The sequence below is a fragment of the Aethalodelphis obliquidens genome, unplaced genomic scaffold, assembly GCF_003676395.1.
Source record: "Aethalodelphis obliquidens isolate GAN/ISIS:26980383/991018 unplaced genomic scaffold, ASM367639v1 scaffold84, whole genome shotgun sequence".
NCBI classification, from domain to species: Eukaryota; Metazoa; Chordata; class Mammalia; order Artiodactyla; family Delphinidae; genus Aethalodelphis; species Aethalodelphis obliquidens.
Genome location: NW_020838028.1, coordinates 5637497 through 5659791, shown reverse-complemented (window position 1 = coordinate 5659791; position 22295 = coordinate 5637497). Strand labels below are relative to the sequence as shown.

The following is a 22295-nucleotide window of genomic DNA, read 5'->3' as shown; positions in this document are numbered from 1 at the left end:
TCTCTTGTCTCAGTGGTAATTTCTCCTGTTTTCATTTCTGATTATTTTAACCCTTCCTCTTTTTTCTTGTTGAGTCTCCCTAAAGGTTTATTAATTTTGATTATCTTCTCAAGGAAGCAGCTCTTAGCTTTGTTAATCCTTCCTATTTTTTTTTTTGTTTGTTTTAGTCTCTATTTCATTAATGTCTGCTCTGATATTCATGATTTCTTTCTTTCTACTAACTTTGGGTTTTGTTTGTTCTTATTTTATTTCCTTTGGGTATAAAGTTAGGTTGTTTATTTCAAATTTTTCTTGTTTCCTGAGGTAGGCTTGTATTATTTTAAACTTCCCTCGTAGAACTGGCCTTGCTCTGTCCCTTTTTTTTTTTTTTACGTCTGAATTGGAGTTTAATTACTTTACAATGGTGTGTTAGTTTCTGCTTTATAACAAAGTGAATCAGTTATACATATACAAATGTGCGCATATCTCCTCCCTCTTGCGTCTCCCTCCCTCCCACCCATCCAGGTGGTCACAAACCACTGAGCTGATCTCCCTGTGCTATGCGGCTGCTTCCCAGTAGCTATCTATTTTACATCTGGTAGTGTATATATGTCCATGCCACTCTCTCACTTTGTCATAGCTTACTCTTCCCCCTCCCCATATCCTCAAATCCATTCTCTAGTAGGTCTGTGTCTGTATTCCAGTCTTACCCCTAGATTCTTCATAACATTTTTTTTCTTAGATTCCATATATATGTGTTAGCATACGGTATTTGCCTTTCTCTTTCTCACTGACTTCACTCTGTATGACAGACTCTACGTCCATCTACCTCACTACAAATAACTCAATTTCCTTTCTTTTTATGGTTGAGTAATAGTCCATTGTATATATGTGCCACATCTTCTTTATCCATTCATCTGATGATGGACTCTTAGGTTGGTTCCATCTCCTGGCTTTTGTAAATAGAGCTGCAATGAACATTTTGGTACATGACTCTTTTGGAATTATGGGTTTCTCAGGGCATATGCCCAGTAGTGGGATTGCTGGGTCATATGGTAGTTCTATTTGAAGTTTTTTTAAGGAACCTCCATACTGTTCTCCATAGTGGCTGTACCAATTCACATTCCGACCAGCAGTGCAAGTGTTCCCGTTTCTCCACACCCTCTCCCACATTTATTGTTTCTAGATATTTTAATGATGGCCACTCTGACCAGTGTGAGATGATATCTCATTGTAGTTTTGATTTGCATTTCTCTAATGATTAATGATGTTGAGGATTCTTTCATGTGTTTGTTGGCAATCTGTATATCTTCTTTGGAGAAATGTCTCTTTAGGTCTTCTGCCCATTTTTGGATTGGGTTGTTTGATTTTTGTTATTGAGCTGCATGAGCTGCTTATAAATTTTGGAGATTAGTCCTTTGACAGTTGCTTTATTTGCAAATATTTTCTCCCATTCTGAGGGTTGTCTTTTGGTCTTGTTTATGGTTTCCTTTGCTGTGCAAAAATTTTGAAGTTTCATTAGGTCCCATTTGTTTATTTTTGTTTTCATTTCCATTTCTCTAGGAGGTGGGTCAAAAAGGATCTTGCTGTGGTTTATGTCATAGAGTGTTCTGCCTATGTTTTCCTCTAAGAGTTTGATAGTTTCTGGCCTTACATTTAGGTCTTTAATCCATTTTGAGCTTATTTTTGTGTATGGTGTTAGGGAGAGTTCTAATCTCATACATTTACATGTACCTGTCCAGTTTTCCCAGCACCACTTATTGAAGAGGTATCCTTTCTCCACTGTACATTCCTGCCTCCTTTATCAAAGATAAGGTGACTATAGGTGTATGGGTTTATCTCTGGGCTTTCTATCCTGTTCCATTGATCTATCTTTCTGTTTGTGTGCCAGTACTGTACTGTATTGATTACTGTAGCTTTGTAGGATAGTCTGAAGTCAGGGAGCCTGATTCCTCCAGCTCCGTTTTTCATTCTCAAGATTGCTTTGGCTATTTGGGGTCTTTTGTGTTTCCATACAAATTGTGAAATTTTTTGTTCTAGTTCTGAGAAAAATGCCAGTTGTAGTTTAATTGGAATTGCATTGAATCTGTAGATTTCATTCAGTAGTAGATTCATTTTCACAATGTATGATCTTTAATTTCTTTCATCAGTGTCTTATAATTTTCTGCATACAGGTCTTTTGTCTCCATAGGTAGGTTTATTCCTAAATATTTTATTCTTTTTGTTGCAATGGTAAATGGTAGTGATTTTTTTTAAATTTCACTTTCAGATTTTTCATCATTAGTGTATAGGAATGCCAGAGATTTCTCTGCATTAATTTTGTATCCTGCTACTTTACCAAATTCATTGATTAGCTCTAGAAGTTTTCTGGTAGCATCTTTAGGATTCTCTATGGATAGTATCATGTCATCTGCAAACAGTTATAGCTTTACTTCTTCTTTTCAGATTTGGATTCCTTTTATTTCCTTTGCTTCTCTGATTGCTATGGCTAAAACTTCCAATACTATGTTGAATAACAGTTGTGAGAGTGGGCAACCTTATCTTGTTACTGATCTTAGTGGAAATGCATTCAGTTTTTCACCATTGAGGACGATGTTGGCTGTGGGTTTGTCATATATGACCTTTATTATGTTGAGGAAAGTTCCCTCTATGCCTACTTTTTGCAGGCTTTTTATCATAAATGTGTGTTGAATTTTGTTGAAAGCTTTCTGTGCATCTATTGAGATGATCATATGGTTTTTCTCCTTCAGTTTGTAAATATGGTGTATCACATTGATGGATTTGCGTATATTGAAGAATCCTTGCATTCCTGGAATAAACCCCAGCTTGATCAAGGTGTATGATCCTTTTAATGTGCTGTTGGATTCTGTTTGCTAGTATTTTGTTGAAGATTTTTGCATCTATGTTCATCAGTGATATTGGCCTGTAGTTTTCTTTCTTTGCGACACCTTTGTCTGGTTTTGGTATCAGGATGATGGTGGCCTCATACAATGAGTTTGGGAGTGTTCCTCCCTCTGCTATATTTTCGAAGAGTTTGAGAAGGATAGATGTTAGCTCTTGTCTAAATGTTTGATAGAATTTGTTTGTGAAGCCATCTGGTCCTGGGCCTTTGTTGGAAGATTTTTTTTTTTTTTTTTTTTTTTTTTTTTGCAGTACGCAGGCCTCTCACTGTTGTGGCCTCTCCCCTTGTGGAGCACAGGCTCCGCAGGCTCAGCGGCCATGGCTCACGGGCCCAGCCGCTCCATGGCATGTGGGATCCTCCCGGACCGGGGCATGAACCTGCCTCCCCTGCATCGGCAGGTGGACCCTCCACCACTGCGCCACCCGGGAAGCCCTGTTGGAAGATTTTTAATCACAGTTTCAATTTCAGTGTTTGTGATTGGTCTGTTCATATTTTCTATTTATTCCTGGTTCAATCTTCACAGGTTGTGCATTTCTAAGAATTTGTCCATTTCTTCCAGGATGTCCATTTTATTGGCATAAAGTTGCTTGTAGTAATCTCTCATGATCCTTTGTATTTCTGCAGTTTCTGTTGTTACTTCTCCTTTTTCATTTCTAATTCTATTGATTTGAGTTTCCTCCCTTTTTTTCTTGATGTGTCTGGATAATGGTTTATCAATTTTGTTTATCTTCTCAAAGAACCAGCTTTTAGTTTTATTGATCTTTTCTATCATTTCCTTCATTTCTTTTTCATTTATATCTGATCTGGTCTTTATGATTTCTTTCCTTCTGCTACTTTGGGTTTTTTTCCTTCTTATTTCTCTAATTGCGTTACGTACAAGTTTAGGTTGATTATTCGAGATGTGTCCTGTTTCTTAAGGTAGGATTGTATTGCTATAATCTTCCCTCTTAGAACTGCTTTTGCTGCATCCCATAGGTTTTGGGTCGTCATGTCTCCATTGTCATTTGTTTCTAGGTATTTTTTTATTTCCTCTTTGATTTCTTCAGTGATCACTTTGTTATTAAGTAGTGTATTGTTTAGCCATCATCTGTTGCTGTGTTTTCTTCTGTGGCTCCAAAGCTTCCCCCCTCTACCACCCACAGTCTCTGCCCATGAAGGGGCTTCCTAGTGTGTGGAAACCTTTCCTCCTTCACAGCTCCCTCCCACTGGTGCAGGTCCTGTCCCTATCCTTTTGTCTCTGTTTATTCTTTTTTCTTTTGCCCTACCCCGGTATGTGGGTATTTTCTTGCCTTTGGGAAGTCTGAGGTCTTCTGCCAGCATTCAGTAGGTGTTCTGTAGGAGTTGTTCCACATGTAGATGTATTTCTGGTGTATCTGTGGGGAGGAAGGTGATCTCCACATCTTACTCTTCCACTATCTTCCCCCTCTCCTCCCCCATAGATTTTTGATCATTGTTTTCATTTTCATTTGTGTCCAGGTATTTTTTTCTCTTTGCTACTCAATGCCCCATTTGTTGTTTAGTAGCATACAGTTTAACCTCCATTTGTTTGTAGTTTTATTGCAGTTTTTGTCTTGCAGTTGATTTCTAGTCTCATAGTGCTATTGTTTCAATCTTCTCAAATTTACTGAGACTTGTTTTGTGGTCTAGCATGTGTTCTATGATGGAGAATGTTCCATGTCCTTTTGAAAATAATGTGTATTCTGTTGCTTTTGGATGAAATATTCTCTATGCATCTGTTAAGTCCAAATTATCTTGTGTGTTGTTTAAGGCCAGTGTTTTCTTAATGGTTTTTTTGTTTGTTTCTTTATTTGTTTTGTTTTTGTTTTGTTTTGTTCTTAGTCTAGATGATCTGTCCATTGATGTAACTGGGGTGTTAACAATACTTACTATTATTGTGTTACTGTCAATTTCTCCCTTTATGTTTGTTAATATTTGCTCTATGTATTTAGGTACTCCTAAGTTGGGTGAATATTTTGTCTGATACAAGTACTGTAACCCCACACTTTCTTTTCATTTTCAATTGCATGGAATAGCTTTTTCCATCCTACTACTTTCAGTCTGTGTGTGTCTTTAAATCTAAAGTCTCTTTTACACAGCATACAGATATCTCTGAATAAATCATCATATTTAATCATTTTCAAACTTTGTATTTTTTTATAATATATTTAAAATATATTTTAAATGAAGTATCACAATTCTAGTTGGACTGAGGCACTTTAAAGTAGATGACCTTGTCTGAGCATGTGAGAACTTGGTCATGCTGTCAATAATGTTCTTACTACAGTTAATTAATGAGTTTGATTGACACCCTACACATTTGGTTTAATTATATTTAAAATATCTTGATTATACTATTAAGTCATATTTATTTTTAAATGATTGTGTATGCAAAAACACATAAAAGCAACAGCAGTGCATAAATGTTTTATTAGTGAATTTAATATTCATCATTGAAGAAATGACTACAGGCACCAACATGTGATGAATGGGTATCAGTGGCTTGGAAAAGTATATCTGAGACTAAAACGTACTCCATCAATTACTCTCTCTCAATTAGCCCAGAGAATCAAGAATACTGATAAGTCTAAGAAAAAAAGTGATTCACAAAGGATTTAGGTATTCCTTAGTCAATTTATTTCACTTATATTTTTCTTTTTATGTTCATTAGTGAACTATGACAAAAATGAATTTGTAAGTATATCTAAAGGAGCTTGTTTACTAAATATAAAAATTTCTAAGTGAAAGGAAAGCATTATCTGTGTAATTGGTGCCCCTTTTTAGGTGATACATGCAATAATGTTGCATCTTGCATGTATGGCATCTTAAACTGATGAAATCTGAAAATCTGAAATGTCTGTAGCACTCCTATATTTTTAGGTCCTTGTAATTTTGATTGAGATTCAGATTGCAAAGAGGGCACTGAGGAACCTTACTTAAACCATATGATAATCCCTTGTCCTTGGGGAGGGTGATTGGTAATTCCAACAAGATTTAATCCAATGAAGATGAGTTGGATTCCCAAAGGAATATTAGAATTTTATTACAAAAAAAGAAAGGGTGCATAGATATTGAATAATCAAGACAATTGGGTAAAAAAGTGTTCATTATTATTACTTATAACTAGGATACTCCTAGGATTAAAAAAAAACTAAAGCAATTTAAATTAATCAACAGATATGAGAATATTAATATCCCAGAATCTTCATCAACACTTGATATTACCACTCTTTTTCTCAATCTGATGGGAGAATAAGATATTTCACAGTTGCATTAATTTGCATTTCCTTGCTTCCTTTTTAAGGCAAACATTCTTTATATGTATTTACTCATTTGTATTTCCTTTTTTGCAAATGGTTTGTTCAAAATTTTGCCTATTTTTCTGCTGTGTTTTTGTCTTTTCTTATAAACATTATGGAATATTCTGGCTATTTATTTTCTGTTATATGTTGTTGCATACTTTTTTTCAGTCAATGATTTTACTTTTAACTTTGTTTACATGGTGCTTTTTCATACAGATAATTGTTATTTTGCTATTGTCAGACATATAGATCTCCTAACTCACAGAGCAAAGGCAGTTAAGCTCAGCAGAAATCAGTTAGTATCAGTGGGTTCAGTGCAGGTAGAGAATGGAGGCAGAGCCTCCAATATGCTGAGGAGATAACTAACTGGGCAATCCAAAATAGCTAAGGGTCAGGGATTTCACTCAGAGCTTCAACAGAGAGGTAGGTCCCACATAAGTCACTGGTCTTCAGCACCTTCTTCCCTTCTGCCATGTTGTAAATAGCAAGACACAGAAGACAGCTTTCACTGAGTCAGTCTTGATCCTTGAGGATCCTTAGATTCCAGGAATGTGTGAATCCTACCAAGCCTCTTGTATTAGGTTAAAGAATCCATGTGCACTCCCAAACACCCTTGTCCAACACTGACTTTATTCCATTATTTCCATGACATCTTTGGAAAGAGAAGATCACAAGCATGTGGAACTTTAGCTTTTAAGACAGGAAGACTTTTTTTCTCTCTGGGCTAAACTTCTACTTCAGCAGTAAAGTGATAATTATGTAAACGTAGTATTTACCCCAAGTAGTATTTACTGAGTATTCAAAAATGCTCAAGATGGAAAATATGTATATAAAATTTTGAAATTTAGAAAATAAGACCAATAATCAATCAACCAAATATTTTGAGTAGATTTTTTTTAATACACCCTGATTTTATTTTTTTGTGTTTTATAATTGGTTTGTTTGTTTTACTCTATAAACAATACTAAGACAGATAAGAAAATTCTTAACTCCTGAAATATAACTAGGAAGACTATATTTTCAATTATACAACATAAAAATTAAATTGTATCTTCAACTTTCATGCAACAAGATGGGAATTTGTTTGCAAGCACATATTTTAAAACTTGGAAAATGTGAAACCAAATACCTGAAATAATGCAGAAGAGGGAATCTTTCTGTGCTAAAATGTGCAAAGCATAGCTGCTTGCAACATCAATCTCATCACAAGTTCTTGGAACATTTACAGAAAGCAATTCCAAGTTCACAGGAAAATGTGTTTTAAATGCTGATGAATAATGGTATGTGTGTAGTACTGGAAACCACAAACACTATTATTTTTGAAAAATAATTACTATAAATTATTGATATTAAATGGGTGTCAACAGAGTAACTCATTAATATAAATGCTTTTCCCAAGTTATAGGGAGAGGTGTTGATTATTCTTAAGCAGAGGAAATTAAGTAAATGCTAATATCTAAGGCCTTGACATTTTGCTTAGTAAGCAAGGCCTTGAAATTGGGTGGCTGACTGCCATTATTAGCTCAGATCCTGAGTTGTTAAAGAACAAAGTCATCTTCCAAAGTAATGTACTTGATGCAGTCACTATTTAAATTCCCAGAAATAGAAAAATAATGCCAATACGTCTAAGAATGAACTCTTGATGTGTTCAATAAATATTTTTATAAGCTTTATAAAATGCCTCAAAAACAAACCTAAAGTAATGAAAAATTTTTTACATTTATTCTGAATTATAACTTTCATGATCCTTTGTTGTTAGATTAACCCTATATGCAACTCTATGGCCAATATTTTTATATTCAGATTTGAAGATTTTTTCAGATCCTTGTTAGCCCTGGGATCAGAGCTCTTTCTACAGTGACATCATCATTTGAAAGTCAACTTTAACGCCTACTTACAAGAAGTTATTTTTCATATTTTGTTCCAAATTCTTACAATAGTTAAATCACTGGATAATGCATAACATACCTTGATTATTTTGCAAAGGCAATTCTAAAAAAGTGATCTAGAGAAATAAAAGAGAGATAACACATTTTAGAGAAGCATTTTAAAAAGCTTTCTTCATGGAACAAAGCACTGTCCTTTAGAACATTCTGAGACAATGAAAATTTTCTGTATCTTCAAGGTTCAAAATGGCACCCACTAGTCATTGACCACTTGGAATGTGCCAATATAAGGAGAAACTGAATTTTAGGTTTTATTTAATTTTGACAAATTTAAACTTAAATACCCTCATGAGTAGTGACTACTGTGTTGGACATTGCAGCTATAGGCTGTAGACTACCTACTTAACCAAAGGAATGATAACTATTTTTAATTATAAGAAAAGAGAAACAGTGAAACTAATTGAAGCAACTCAGCTCCTCTGGGTAGGAATGGATAGACAATGGATTAAGTCATCCCAAAATGGATAAACCAATTGATTGTTTAACTCGCACCTCTGAATGTTGTTTGGTGTCAACCACTCTGCTAGTGAATAATCAGGACTCATTATTTAATGTGATAAACTACTGGTCCACAAAAGTGATTATATTCACTTAGTTTCACAAACAAAATAATACATTAGTCACCTTAGATAAAGGTGTTTGTTTATAAGTTTACCACCATCGACATGGTAAATACAGACACACCTAGGCATGAGTCTGGCTTGGAGATGGGCTTCCCAGAAGTACTGTCAAGACATTTTGCTTAATATTTTGCAAATTTTAAAAATATGAAATAAAAAAAATTGTATAATCTGTACTTTGTAATTACCCTTAAATATAGAAACTCCTGTACGTTTATTTGAAGATAAAATTTGCATGTTTAAAAAGTATCCACGCTATTCAGTGTAAAAAAGAACAAGTTTAAAAAAACAACAAACTATTCCATCACCTAGATATAATCATTGTTAAATTTAAGTGACCGTAATCCAGACATTCGTCTATTCCTACATAAACATAGAGATACAGATATCTAGATTGAGAGACCAAAATAATGTTATTAAAATGGAACTGTACTTGTTTCTTTTATTTTAAAAATTATCAATGTCATTTTATTTTAATTTAAAAGAAAAAAGATGAATTGAAACTAAATGAATTATTGAAGTTTTGGTAATTGTTTCTTCACCAAAAAAGATAGCATACCCTAAAATATCTTTCCAAATTCAATTTTAAATGTTCATGAAAACCTAAAGATGTTATATTATTTTTTGAACTAAATATCTCAGGTTCAGAGAGTAGTAACTGACTGCCTATTATGAAGATGAAGAAATGAACATTCAAATTCATCCTGCTACCACCTACCTCCTGTTCTTCCACATAGCTAAACATTTGTTATACTGTCTATGCTTCTTGTTTGTTTAGATAGTATTTTGTTTTTTATTACATTATGAAGGTTTTATATCACTTACACACTATTCTGTGACTATTTGGCCTCCTAATAAGCCTTTCAAACTTTATTATGCCCAACACCCAGCTCGCCAGGAGTGTAAAACCTATTCTTCCACAGTCTTGTCCATCTTGGTTATTGGCAGCTCTAGTCTTCTGGTTGCTCAGTACATGAAACCTGGGGTCGTTCTTGAGCCTCTCCTTCTTTCTCACCCCACATCCAGACCGTAAATAAATCCTGCCTGGCTCTACCTTCTAAGTATATTCAGAATCTGCCCATCTTCTCAGCACTTTCACCCCCACCACCCAGGTAAAAGACACCATCAATCTCACCTGGGTCTTTGCAACAGCGTCCTACCTGGTCTTCCTGCTTTGCCCTTGTGCCCCCTCAGTCACTTCTCAACACAGAGCCAGAATGATCCTTTTATAAAAACAATACTGTTATGTTAATCCTTTGAGGGAAACCCTTCAAAGTCTTAACAATGGCCAGCATGGCCCTGCACAATCTCACCCTGTTCCTCATTTCACTTCATCTCCTACAACCTCACTCCAGCCACACTGGCTTCCTCAAATATGACAGGTAGCTGTGGACACTATTGGACATGGTCCTTGCTACACATTTCACACGTTTTTTTTGGATACATACGTAGGAATAGAATGAGTCATATGATATGTCTATGCTCAACTTCATTGACAATGCCAAATGGTTTTCCAGTGTGGTTTTACCAATTTACGCTTTCACCCATGATGTAGGAGAATTGCTCTCACTCCACATATTTGCCAAAAATTCCAATTGCCAGTCTTTTTATTTCTAGCCACCTGGTGGTTGTGTAGTAAACCCATTTGCAGGCTTACTCCTATATCTCCAATTACCAGTGAGGTTGGACATTGTTCTGATTTATCTGTTCTCAACTTGGCATCACTACCAAGATGTTCTCTTTGTTACAGAGGAGAAGCCAGAGATTGCATTTACAAGAACTTCCTGTCTGTTTGATTCTGGATTAAAGTCTGACGTTGAGAGAATTTTAAGAAGGGAAGGAAAGGTCATATTTCCCAGAGAAGGTTGTAGTCAGACTGACAGACAGATATGAGATCTCAGCAGCTTCTGATGAGCTCTTGAGCACAGCTCACATTACTGATGCAGAGGAAGAGAAATGGGAGCTTCCCTGAGCTTTACTCCTCAGACTCTTTAAATGTCTATTTAAGCTTCTAATTTGTGACAATAAAACCCTTCATACCCCAAATACATAATGTGGCTTCTGTTTTCCTATTCAGAGCTCTGATGGTATCAATACCCTTTTGCATATGTATTGGCTCTTGAGAGTTTTTTTGTGAAGGGCTTGTTCAAGCCTCCTGCCTTTTTTCCGTGCTGAGTTGTCTTTTTCTTATTGATTGGTAGGAATATTTTATATTACTTTGGGGTTCAGTTATAGATGATGTAAATACTTCTCCCACTCTATAATCTGCTTTTTCACTCTCAAATGGTATATTTTGATAAGATTTACTTAATTTTGAAGTAGTCAATTTAAGAAACACATGAATAATGCTTTTTTGTTTTATTTTAAAAAAACGATTTCCTACCAATGGTCATGAAGATATTCTCCTATTTTATTTTGTTTGTTTTCTTTTTAATTTTTGGTCACACCATGTGCTATGTGGGATCTTAGTGCACCAACCAGGGATCAAACCCACGACCCCTGAAATGGAAGTGCAATATCTTAACCACTGGACTGCAAGGGAAGTCCTTTTCCTATGTTATCTTTATTTTTGTTTTTCCTTTCACATCTTTAAAATCTGAAATCTATCTGGAAATAATTTTTTCAGTAAGGCATGAGGAAGAGGTCATTTTTTCTCCCCACATAGCTATCCAATTGACTCAACACTTTATCAAGTAGACCATTTTTCTCCCATTTCTTGGAAGTGCTAACTTTTGCATAGATAAAATGTCTATATCTAATGTGGATTTCTTTCTGGGTTATTTAATCTGTTGCATTGGCTTATTTGTCTATTCTTCAGTCACACTCTCTGTATTACCTCTATAACAAACATCGATATCCATTAAAACAAGCCTTTCTACCCTTTCTTTGCCTTCAAGATTATCTCAATTATTCTTGTTTTTTTTTGTATTTCTAAATAAATTTTAGAATAAGGTTGTCAATTTCCATTTTGAAAAACTGTGAATCTATTTGCTTTATTTGTTCTATTTTGGTTTGATTTAGTTTGGGGAGGGAAGGGGTGCAGTATTAAATCTATAGTCCCTGCCACCAGGGCTATCTGACACACAAATATATCACCCTTTCAATTTTAATTCCTAAAGGTACACTCCCTCTAGATAAAATCTATAATACTTAGATTGTTAGACTATTATGCAAGACCATATACTGACTTATTTTTTACTTCATTTCCAGCCACAACATATGCCAAGAATAAAGCTTGGGAACTACATGCTAGATTCATCCTCTTCCTTTAGGTATTAACCTAGTTGTCATGTTTTTCCAGAAGACTTTCCTGAGTTCCTCAAATGAGGCTAAGTTTTCTCTTCTCTGGATTATAGATAATTGTACAAACCTCTTTGCTTACTGCCTGTATATTACTCTGTAGTCTTAAAATTATTTAGGCATTATCCAAATCTCCCTAATAAGAGGACAGAGATCCAATATAATCATCTTGAACACAAATACTTAGGGCAAATACCTCTACTTTAAAAATATAAATAGATAAATACACAGACATATATTTAGAGATAGAGAGTTGGCATTTTAGTCTGGTATCATATTAGTTTACATTATTTTTCTGTAAGTCACTTCTATATAATATTTCTGATGATTATAAAGACACAAGAACACAAAGCAGCATTAAAAATAGACTCGGGGGCTTCCCTGGTGGCGCAGTGGTTGAGAGTCCGCCTGCCGATGCAGGGGACACGGGTTCGTGCCCCGGTCCGGGAAGATCCCACATGCCGCGGAGCGGCTGGGCCCGTGAGCCATGGCCGCTGAGCCTGCGCGTCCGGAGCCTGTGCTCCGCAACGGGAGAGGCCACAGCAGTGAGAGGCCCGCATGCCGCAAAAAAAAAAAAAAAAAAAAAAAATAGACTGGGGATTCTATAAGGAAATGGCTCCGCCATGGTGCCCTAGTGATTTTGCCTCCACATAATCCATGAGGCCAACTGTGACCATAGTCTAACCCAAGTTTTGATCCAGAGTCCTGTGACTCCTTTTGGAGCAACCAGAGGTAAGCCTTGTGAGAAACTGCCACAAGGCATGTTTTCATCCTGATCTTGTGAAAGACGGACGCAGAGCTAATTCCTGATCATCTCCCTAGTTTCAGCTGAGCACAGGACTTTCCACTGCACCTCATCTCTGTAGTACAGCTGCAGGCTTCTGTGTAAATTTACATAACTGCTTGCTGTGGTTTAGAAACTGATCCCCAATGGCAGAGTGAGCAATCACCTGGGTTGTCTGTCATCTGACATTTCTGGTTTAGATTCATAATGTGAAACTGAGAATTTGGGGAGCTGGGACCATGTTGATCTCACTTTGCTTTGGCATAAGTAGTAAACTGTCTAAATCTATTTGGGGCCATTGACTCTGTAGTGGCCAAATCGATGGTAGGGTAACAAGGCAACCTGTGGCCTGTTACCGCCATGATGCTGCTTTTGGAATGTTTGACCACTTGATAGAGTCTTCTTAAAATGCCATCTGGTTAACAAGTTGTGCTGCAAATTCTGCTAATTGCAAACAAAAATACTTATAAATATTCAGTTAAAGATTGAAAATCCATGATATCACTAAAACAGAATTTATAATCTACCTGTTGAAATAGAAGTAACAAAATAAAGCAATACTGAAAGGATGGTGGCCTATGTGTATCAGGTTCACTTGCAGGGAAAATCATGCTTCTTATCTCCTTCACTGCATGATTTCTGTTTCACAGACATGAGATTTGGGCCAAGTTCTTTTCTACCTCAGGACATGTAGCAGGCTGTGTTCCTTCTGCCTGCTCACCATCCCAGCTCTCACCTAACAAGCACATATGTACTCATCACATGATTAACCCTTTTTCATACTTTAGTCCTCAACTCAAATGCCTTTTACCCAGAGAATCATTCTCTGAACCACTAATCTATTTAACACTCTGTTCTCTAATGGCATTGTATACTTTCCCTTTGTTATATTTACCACACTTTATAATAAAAAATAAAAGGAAACCTGAAAAATAGAAAAATAGATCTTAATTATTCGTGTTTACTTCCTACTAGAACGTGAGGTTCACGAACACAGAGATCATAGTTTTTTGGTTTATTATTATTACTTTGCTAAGGCTGTATTTCCACCACCTAGCTCAGTCCCTGGCATATAGAGAAGCTTAATTGATGGTGTGATAAACTAGAAAAAATGAACCTTTGACCCTCAATTTCTTGGGTACTAATTCTTCAATGCCATATTTCTCTCTCCCCTTTTTTTTTTCCTGCTATATCTAGTCAAGGGCTTAAAATTCCAAGAGTATTTGATATAAAGCAGGTGGTGTGGTGGGGATTGAGTTGGGAGTTTGCGGGCAAAAGGCAATGTTATTGAAGGGAGATACGTAAGTAGGAAGGAATGATATTAGTGATGTCATGTTGCAACTCTGGAAACAGAGTCCCTACAAGAAAATTATATAGGTAGAGTAGACACTGGAAAAATGTGGAAATATTAACAGTGAGGGTGTAATTTTTTAATATATATTTTTGTTTTATGTCAAAGTAACAGGCTAACAAATTCTAAGATGTTCCATATCTGCCCCTCAGATATAAATTAGATATTGATTTTGTGGTTTGGAGCTGTAGACATCCAGAAGCAATATATCTGACTAGTTGTGATCATCACTTAAGTGATAAGAGTTCATATCAATCAAATCAACAGAGCAAATCACCAACTTCAGTTTTCTGCCTGTGTCATGTTCTGTCATGATCTCTGTGAAGCCAAGGATGAGTTTTTAAAAAGCCATACATAATGACCATGCAAAATTATTGCAGAACAAGTGAAAAGGTCCAGCAGCATAAAGATTCAGAGGAATAACAATGTTTACTAAACCAGATGGAAATTTTAGGAAATTGACATCCTAAATTAAGAAAAAAAGACCCAGACTCAGGACCAGAAAGAATTATAAAAGCAGGTATAGATTCAAAGTTCACAGATAAGAGAATATAGATGTGATGGACATAAATGGGGTAGAGGAAAAAAAATTTAATTAACTAAAAAATGAAGTAATAATGAAAATCAAGAGCTTGAAGACCTTTAGAAACTCCCCCAGGTTGGAGATGGAAAAGACCGTTAAAAGTAGTAAGATATAACGTAAAGGAGAGATAATGGTGAGTGAACTCAAGTATTATAGTTATTCCTGAGGAGGCTACCACAACTATTAGAACATAATCCAGAATCCAACCTGCAAAATTTCTAAAAGCAATCTTCTTTCAAGGAAGGTAATACAATTTGTTCAAAGGAAAAAAAATTATCTTGAGATACATGGTTGGAAGGGAAAATATGTGTGGCACACAAGCTTCACCATAAAACATTACAACAATTATTTTTAGTAAACCATTAAAATGGAGAACAGACTCATGTAGTGAATACCAGAGGTCCATGGAGAAAACAAAAAGAATGTGGACCTAACTAAACTTGGGTAACAGGATCCCGAATGGGGGGAATTTACTAATATGTGTGTATCAAACATGCCTTTTTAAAATCTTCTACCTATAAAATTTATATTAACATTCTCCCCCATTACCTATAAAAAAATCATTTTGTGAACATGTTAAGTGTTTTAAATACCATAGACATAGTTTGGCAGAATTATTGAAATGGAAGCAGCCCAATGTAAGAAAAATAAATAATAAGAATAGGAAATGGAAAGTAATTTCATAAAAAGTTACAGAAGTATTGTGGAATTTTTGTATCTTTAAATAAACATAATTTTAACTGTATTCTGAACACTTTTAAAGGAGATCTGATAAGAATTAATTCAGAGAATTAATTACTGGCAGTTTGTTTAAGAATTTAAATAAATACATTGTAAAGAATAATTAAAGGATAGAATGATGAAGACAGCTGTCCTGTGAATAGCACAATGTCCAACACAAACAATAGTATGTTGCATCTAACTTTACCCACCAGATTTTAATGATGTGCCTCTTTTAATCTTTAGTTTTAATAATTTAATTTTATTAAATTATTATTTAATAATATAGGTTCACTTTTTTTATGTTTTAAAGGTAAATCATGTCAGTTTATAGGTCATAAATCTTTAGGTTTTTTTTCCCAGACAGAAAATTGGAAATTGTAGGAGAACAACATGATCTCACCACCCAACAGAACATCTAACTACAATCATTTTGTTATACTCCAATCTAATAATTCTCCATATATTACTTCACTTGCTTGCAATCCTTGCACACATGTAATTTTATATCCTGATTTTTACACTGCAGCATTTACACTTACTTGTTCATGTAGAAACATAGTTTTCCTAATTATTTTAACAGTTACATACTATCCCATTTAATAGATGTATCATAATTTTCTCATCCATTTTTCTTCATTTTAATATTCAAGTTGTTCCTATTTTGGCAGCAATAGGAAACAAATCATGCACATCATTTTCATTTTATTAATTATTTCTTAAAATGGTTTTCACAAATGTTACTACTTTATTAAAATATAAATTAAAGTCAATTTATATTGCCTAATTAAACTAAAGCATGGTCTTCCCAATATGAATGTATGAAAGTACCAGTTTTGCTGCATGTTTTTATCACATATAACATGATTAAAAATTATTTTTCTAATTTGAAAGACGATGTGTTCCATTATTTTAAAAAAGATACTTGAAAATTAACAAAATTGAAAATTTTCCATATATTTGTTTATTAGTTTTATCAGCTGCAACATTTGATAACTAGGAGTAGAATATAACAAATAACCAATATAAAAGTTAGCATCAACTTAGTGGAGGCAGAGAGGAGATAGATATTGGAGGTTGGAAACGTGGTAACTCTTGTTAAGAAATGGCAAAGCATTTGTTCAAAATATCATCTACAGTACTTTGGAAGGCAGATCAAGTGCCAGCCAAGACTGTAGCATTAGGTAAATAACTAGTGAAAAAAGCAGAATGACCTTATGTAATGGCTGCCAATTGATACTTACAGTAAACAAATTAATCAAAAAATGTCTGCAATGAATTCACATTAGACTGAACTAGTCTGCAAGCAGAGACAAAGGGAAATAAAGCTTTGTTAAGAAAGATACTGCCCCTGGCCTATAGTCTAAATTGACTGAGAATCCAGGAAATTGAAATCTTAGTGCATGAAACAGCCAATAATATCTATACCCAAACTGAAGCCATCCTTAGAGACTAGTATCTACAAAACTTTGTGAGACTGCTGATAAAGATAAGATTAAGGGGATTGTCTTACTATTCTCACATATTATTTCAGAGTTAGTGGGGTATGGGCAAAAGAAGAGGATCAGAAACCAAAATACCATGGTCTATGTCTAAATGATGGTTACCCCATTCTAGTTCATCTCCTATGACAAACTGCCATAGAATGGTAGGATTATAAACAACAGAAATTTATTTCTCACAGTTCTGGAAGATGGAAGTCCATAATCATGGTGCCTGCATGGTCACATTCTGGTGGGAGCCCTCTCTATGGTTGCAGACTGCAACTTTTCATTGTATCCTTACATAGCAAGAGCAGAGAGAGGAAGCAAGCACTCTCATGATGTTATAAGGGTGCTAATATGACTCATGAGGGTTACACCCTCATGGCCTAATCTAATGTTAATTACTTCGCAAAGGCCTCACCTCATAATATCATCACATTAGGGAGTAGGATTTCAACATATGAATTTTGGGGGGACACAAATATTTAGTGCATAACATTCTGTCCCTGGCCCCTCAAAATCCATGTCCTTCTCACATGTAAATATATTCATTCCATCCCAATGATCCCAAAACTCTTAACTCATTCTAACATTAACTCTAAAGTCCAAAGTTTCATATAAATATCATTTACATCAGAGTTGGGTGAGACTGGAGACACTATTCATCCTGAGACAGAATTCCTCTCCAGCTGAGAACCTGTAACCAAATAAGTTATACTTCCAAAATACAATGGTAAGACAGACATAGAATAGATATTCTCATTCCAAAAAGGAGAAACAGGAAAGAAGGAATGGGTGACAGGTCCCAAGCAAGTCCAAAACCTAGCAGAGCAAAATACATTAGACCTTAAGACTTGAGAATAAACCTCTGGCTGGATGCTCTGCTTTCCAGGCCCACTGAGGTGGTAGTCCTGCAATAGTAGTTCTGCACCCACCAGAACTCTGCCAGATGGCCCAGTCCCCAGGGCTTTGGGCAGAGGCCAACTGGCCTGTTGAAAGCAAGATGATGGTCAATCTCCTTTTTGAAACGAAGGGCACAGCCTGATGATCTCTGAATCACCTTCAGGGTCATTCTTCCCTGTCCTGAAGAATAGTGCAAGTTCAGAGCTGAATAGCTCTATGATCCCGTCCTATAAAATCCAAGAAGTCCACAGCCTTCCTTCATTCTTTCTTATCTCCTTCCTCTTCAGTTCAAACTGGCAGTTTCCTGCTGGGGTGGCTGATTAAGTCTATGGTTCAGATATATACTCATCTTGTCAACCAGATGCTGGCCACACCTTTACCGTTTTCTTCTGAACATGCTTTCTCATTTTTCATGATATGGATATTAAGAAGTTTCCAAATCTTTTAGCTATTATTTCGCTTTGCTAAAAAATTCCATCTTTAAGTCATTTCTCTCTTCTTGCATTTTACTATAAGCAGTCAGAAGCCAAGCTGCACCTTCAACACTTTGCTTAGAAATCTCTTCAGGCTAATATCTAATTTTATCACTTGCACGCTCTTCTTTCCACAAAAAACTAGGACACACACACAACCAGCCAAGTTCTTTGCCACTTCACCTTTCCTCCAGTTTCCAATAATACATTCCTCATTTGTGTCTGAGATCTCATTAAAATGACCTTTACTGTCCATATTTCTACCCACATTCTGTTAAGGATTTCTTATGCATTCTTTAAAAAAACTAAGGCTTTCTCTATGGCTCTCCTCTTTTCTTTCTGAGCTTTCACCAGAACTGCCTTTAAAGGCCCACTCAAAGCAATGTACGCTTTTTGTAGCAAGCACCTCAAAATTCTTCCAGCTCCTCAGATTTCAGGCCAAGATGGTATGAAGACCCTAAGCTCACCTCCTCTCACAGGCACACCAAAATTGCAACCATTTACAGAGCAACTATTGATGAAAAAGACAGGAACCTAGCATAAAATATCGTCTACAACTAAAGATATGAAGAAGAAATCACAATGAGATGGGTAGGAGGGGTAGTCACAGTATAGTCAAGACCCATAACCCTGGGTGGGTGACCCACAAACAGGAGGATGATTACAATTGCCAAGGTTCTCCCCAAGGAGCAATGGGCCTGAGCCCCACTTTGGCTTCCCAGCCTGGGGGTCCTGTACTAGAAAGATGAGCTCCCAGAACATTTAGCTTTGAAGGCCAGTGGGGCTTACTTTTGGGAGATCCAGAGGGTTGTGGAAAATAGAGACTGCCTTTTAAAGGGCACACACAAAGTTTTAGATGCTCCGGGACCCAGGGCAGAAGCAGTAATTTGAAAGGAGGTTCAGACCCACCTACTGAACTTGGAGAGTCCCCCAGAGAAGCAGGAGGCAACTGGAGCTCACCCTGGGGACAAAGACACAGGTGGCAGCCATTGGGGGAGCTCGTTCTACCACATGTACACTGGTGCTGGCAAATGTCATTTTGGAATCCTTCCTCTAGTTTACTAGCACTGGGACCCGGCCCCACCGGCCTTTAGCGACAAGTACTGGAACACTTTAGCTCAAGCAACTAACCAGGAGGGGACACAGTGTCACCAACCTGAAGGCAGGCTGCTGTAAGACCTCCTGATCCCACAGCCACCCCGGCACATGGCTGTATAAACCAGAGGAACCAGGACCCAAGCCCACATACCCAGTGTATGAGCACTAGCCCTGAGACCCCAAAGGCCCTGCAAGTCAGAGACCTCAGTACACAACTTTGCTCACAAGCAGGCTGACATCAGCCCCAGAACCCCTGAGCCCTGGGCCCAGCCCCCCACCAGCAAGCCAGCACCAGCTTTGGGAAACCTTGGGACCTGCAGCCATCCATGTCAGGAAGTGACCACTTGACAAGCAGGCTGACAGGATATCTGAGAACGTCAGCACTAAAACCACCCCAGGACCCTGCTCTGACCAGAAGTGAGCCAGCACTAGCCCTGTAACTGACCAGGATTCCTCAGCCAGCCACTTTGTCACCCAGCCCCCACAACCAAGGGCCAGCAGCCTCTGCACAAGGCAAGGACTGCCAAACAACAAGTCCAGTGGCCGACCACACCGACCATAGAGCCTACAGTAGTCAGTCTGCCACAATAGAGGGTCACACACAGTTCACACAGGGGGTACCCCTGGAGCACATAGCTCTGGTGACCAGAGGGGAGTGGACTGCTAGGACTCACAGAATTTCTCCTACAAAAGTCCACTTCTTCAAAGTTGAGGAATATAACCAACTTACCAGATACATAGGAATTTAAAAAAGCAAATTAGGGCTTCCTTGGTGGCACAGTGGTTGAGAGTCCGCCTGCTGATGCAGGGGACACAGGTTCGTGCCCTGGTCCAGGAAGATCCCACATGCCATGGAGCGGCCGGGCCCGTGAGCCATGGCCGCTGAGTCTGCACGTCCAGAGCCTGTGCTCCGCAACGGGAGAAGCCACAACAGTGAGAGGCCCGCATACCGCAAAAAAAAAAAAAGGCAAATTAGGCAAATTTTTGGTGACAGAGAAACATGTTCCAAATGAAGGAACAAGATAAGACCCAAGAATTAAGTGAAGAGGAGACACGCAATCTACCTGAAAAAGAGTTCAAGATAACAATTTAAAGATGATCTAAAAACTCAGAGAAGAATGGATGAACAAAGTGACTAATTTAAGCAAGAGTCAGGAGAAGCCAACAGAGCTGAAGAAAATAATAACTAAAATAAAAAATACATTAGAAGGAATCAGCAGTGGATTAGAATATACAGCAGAACTGAAAAGTGAGCTGGAAAATAGAGTAATGGAAATCACTGAAGCTGACGAGAAAAATAAAAGGAAATGAGGACAGTTTAAGAGACCTCTGTGACAACATCAAGATAGTAATATCTGCATTATAGGGATACCAGAAGGAGAAAAAAGAGAGAAAGGGGCACATATTTAAAGATATAAAAGCTGAAAACTTCCCTAAGTTTCTTGGGAGAGGAAAAGATATCTAGGTCTAGGGAGCACAGAGAGTCCTAAACAGGATTGATCAAAGGGGACCAACCCAAGACACATTGTAGTTTAAATAGCAAAAATTAAACATAAAGAGAGAATATTAAAAGCAGCAAGGGAAAAACTATATACAAGGACACCTGCATAAGGCTACTTTTCAATGGAAACCCCGGACCAGAGGAGGTTACATAATATATCTAAGGTGATAATAGGGAAAAACAACCAAGAATACTCCACCCGGCAAGGCCTTTTTACAGATTTGATGGAAAAATCTAATGTTTAACAGACAGACAAAAGCTAAAAGAGTTTAGCACACAAACCAGATTTACCAGAAATGTAAAAGGGAATTCTCTAAGCAAAAAAGAAAAGGCCACAACTAGAAACATAAAACCACAAAAAGAAAAGGCTCATTGGTAAAGATAAATACATAGTAATCACAGTAAATTAACAATGCACAAAGCTAGCAGTAGGAAGGTAAAGGACAAAATAGTAAAATCATCTATTTCCAGGATAAGTAGTTAAAGGATGCACAAAACAAAAAGCTGTAAAACATAACATGAAAAACAGTAATTGGGGCTTCCCTGGTGGCGCAATGGTTGAGAGTCCGCCTGCCGATGCAGGGGACACGGGTTCGTGCCCCGGTCCAGGAAGATCCCACATGCCGCGGAGCGGCTGGGCCCGTGAGCCATGGCCACTGGGCCTGCGCATCCGGAGCCTGTGCTCCGCAATGGGGGAGGCCATAGCAGTGGGAGGCCCGCGTATCGCAAGAAAAAAAGAAATTATTAAAAAAAAAAAAAAAAAACAGTAATTGTGGTGGTGGTAGAAGTACAAATGCAGGGTTGTTAAAAAATTGTTTGAAATAAATATATCAGCAAATTATCATATACGTATGATATGTATATCATACATATCATATGTAAATACAAATATAGATGTATAACATATAAATAAATATATAATGATACATATATATGTATAGATAATATATATTTATAATAATATAATAAATATATGTGAATAAAAATGGAATAAATATAATATAATACATATATACCATGATAATAATAAAAAATATATAATGTATTATTACATAATAATATGTAGTAATAATGATAATTTAATAAATAAAAATTATGTACCATATATCACTTATACGATATGTTATATAACAGTGTAATTCTATAATATTATGAATCTTAATATAATATATTCTACTATATATTAAAATATATTATATAATTATTAATAAAATAATATAATATATAATATTACAATGTATATTATATATCTTATAACACATATAATATACATATAATATATTATATTGGTATATTTGTAAATCATACACTTATAAATATATTTTAATATTTATAAATTTAATAGTATAATA

At 36.4% G+C, this 22295-nt stretch overlaps 1 long non-coding RNA gene across 1 annotated transcript in view; it reads right to left on the bottom strand.

Annotated features, from left to right (window-relative positions):
* Positions 1-17257, bottom strand: part of LOC113613048 (uncharacterized) — a 58447-nt gene extending 41190 nt beyond the window's left edge. The window contains exons 1-3 of the long non-coding RNA XR_003430067.1: positions 17167-17257; positions 9882-9969; positions 8149-8185 (exon numbers count right to left, since the gene is read on the bottom strand). This is a non-coding gene — a long non-coding RNA (uncharacterized LOC113613048). The remainder of the gene's footprint in view (positions 1-8148; positions 8186-9881; positions 9970-17166) is intronic.
* Positions 17258-22295: the final 5038 nt, after the last annotated feature.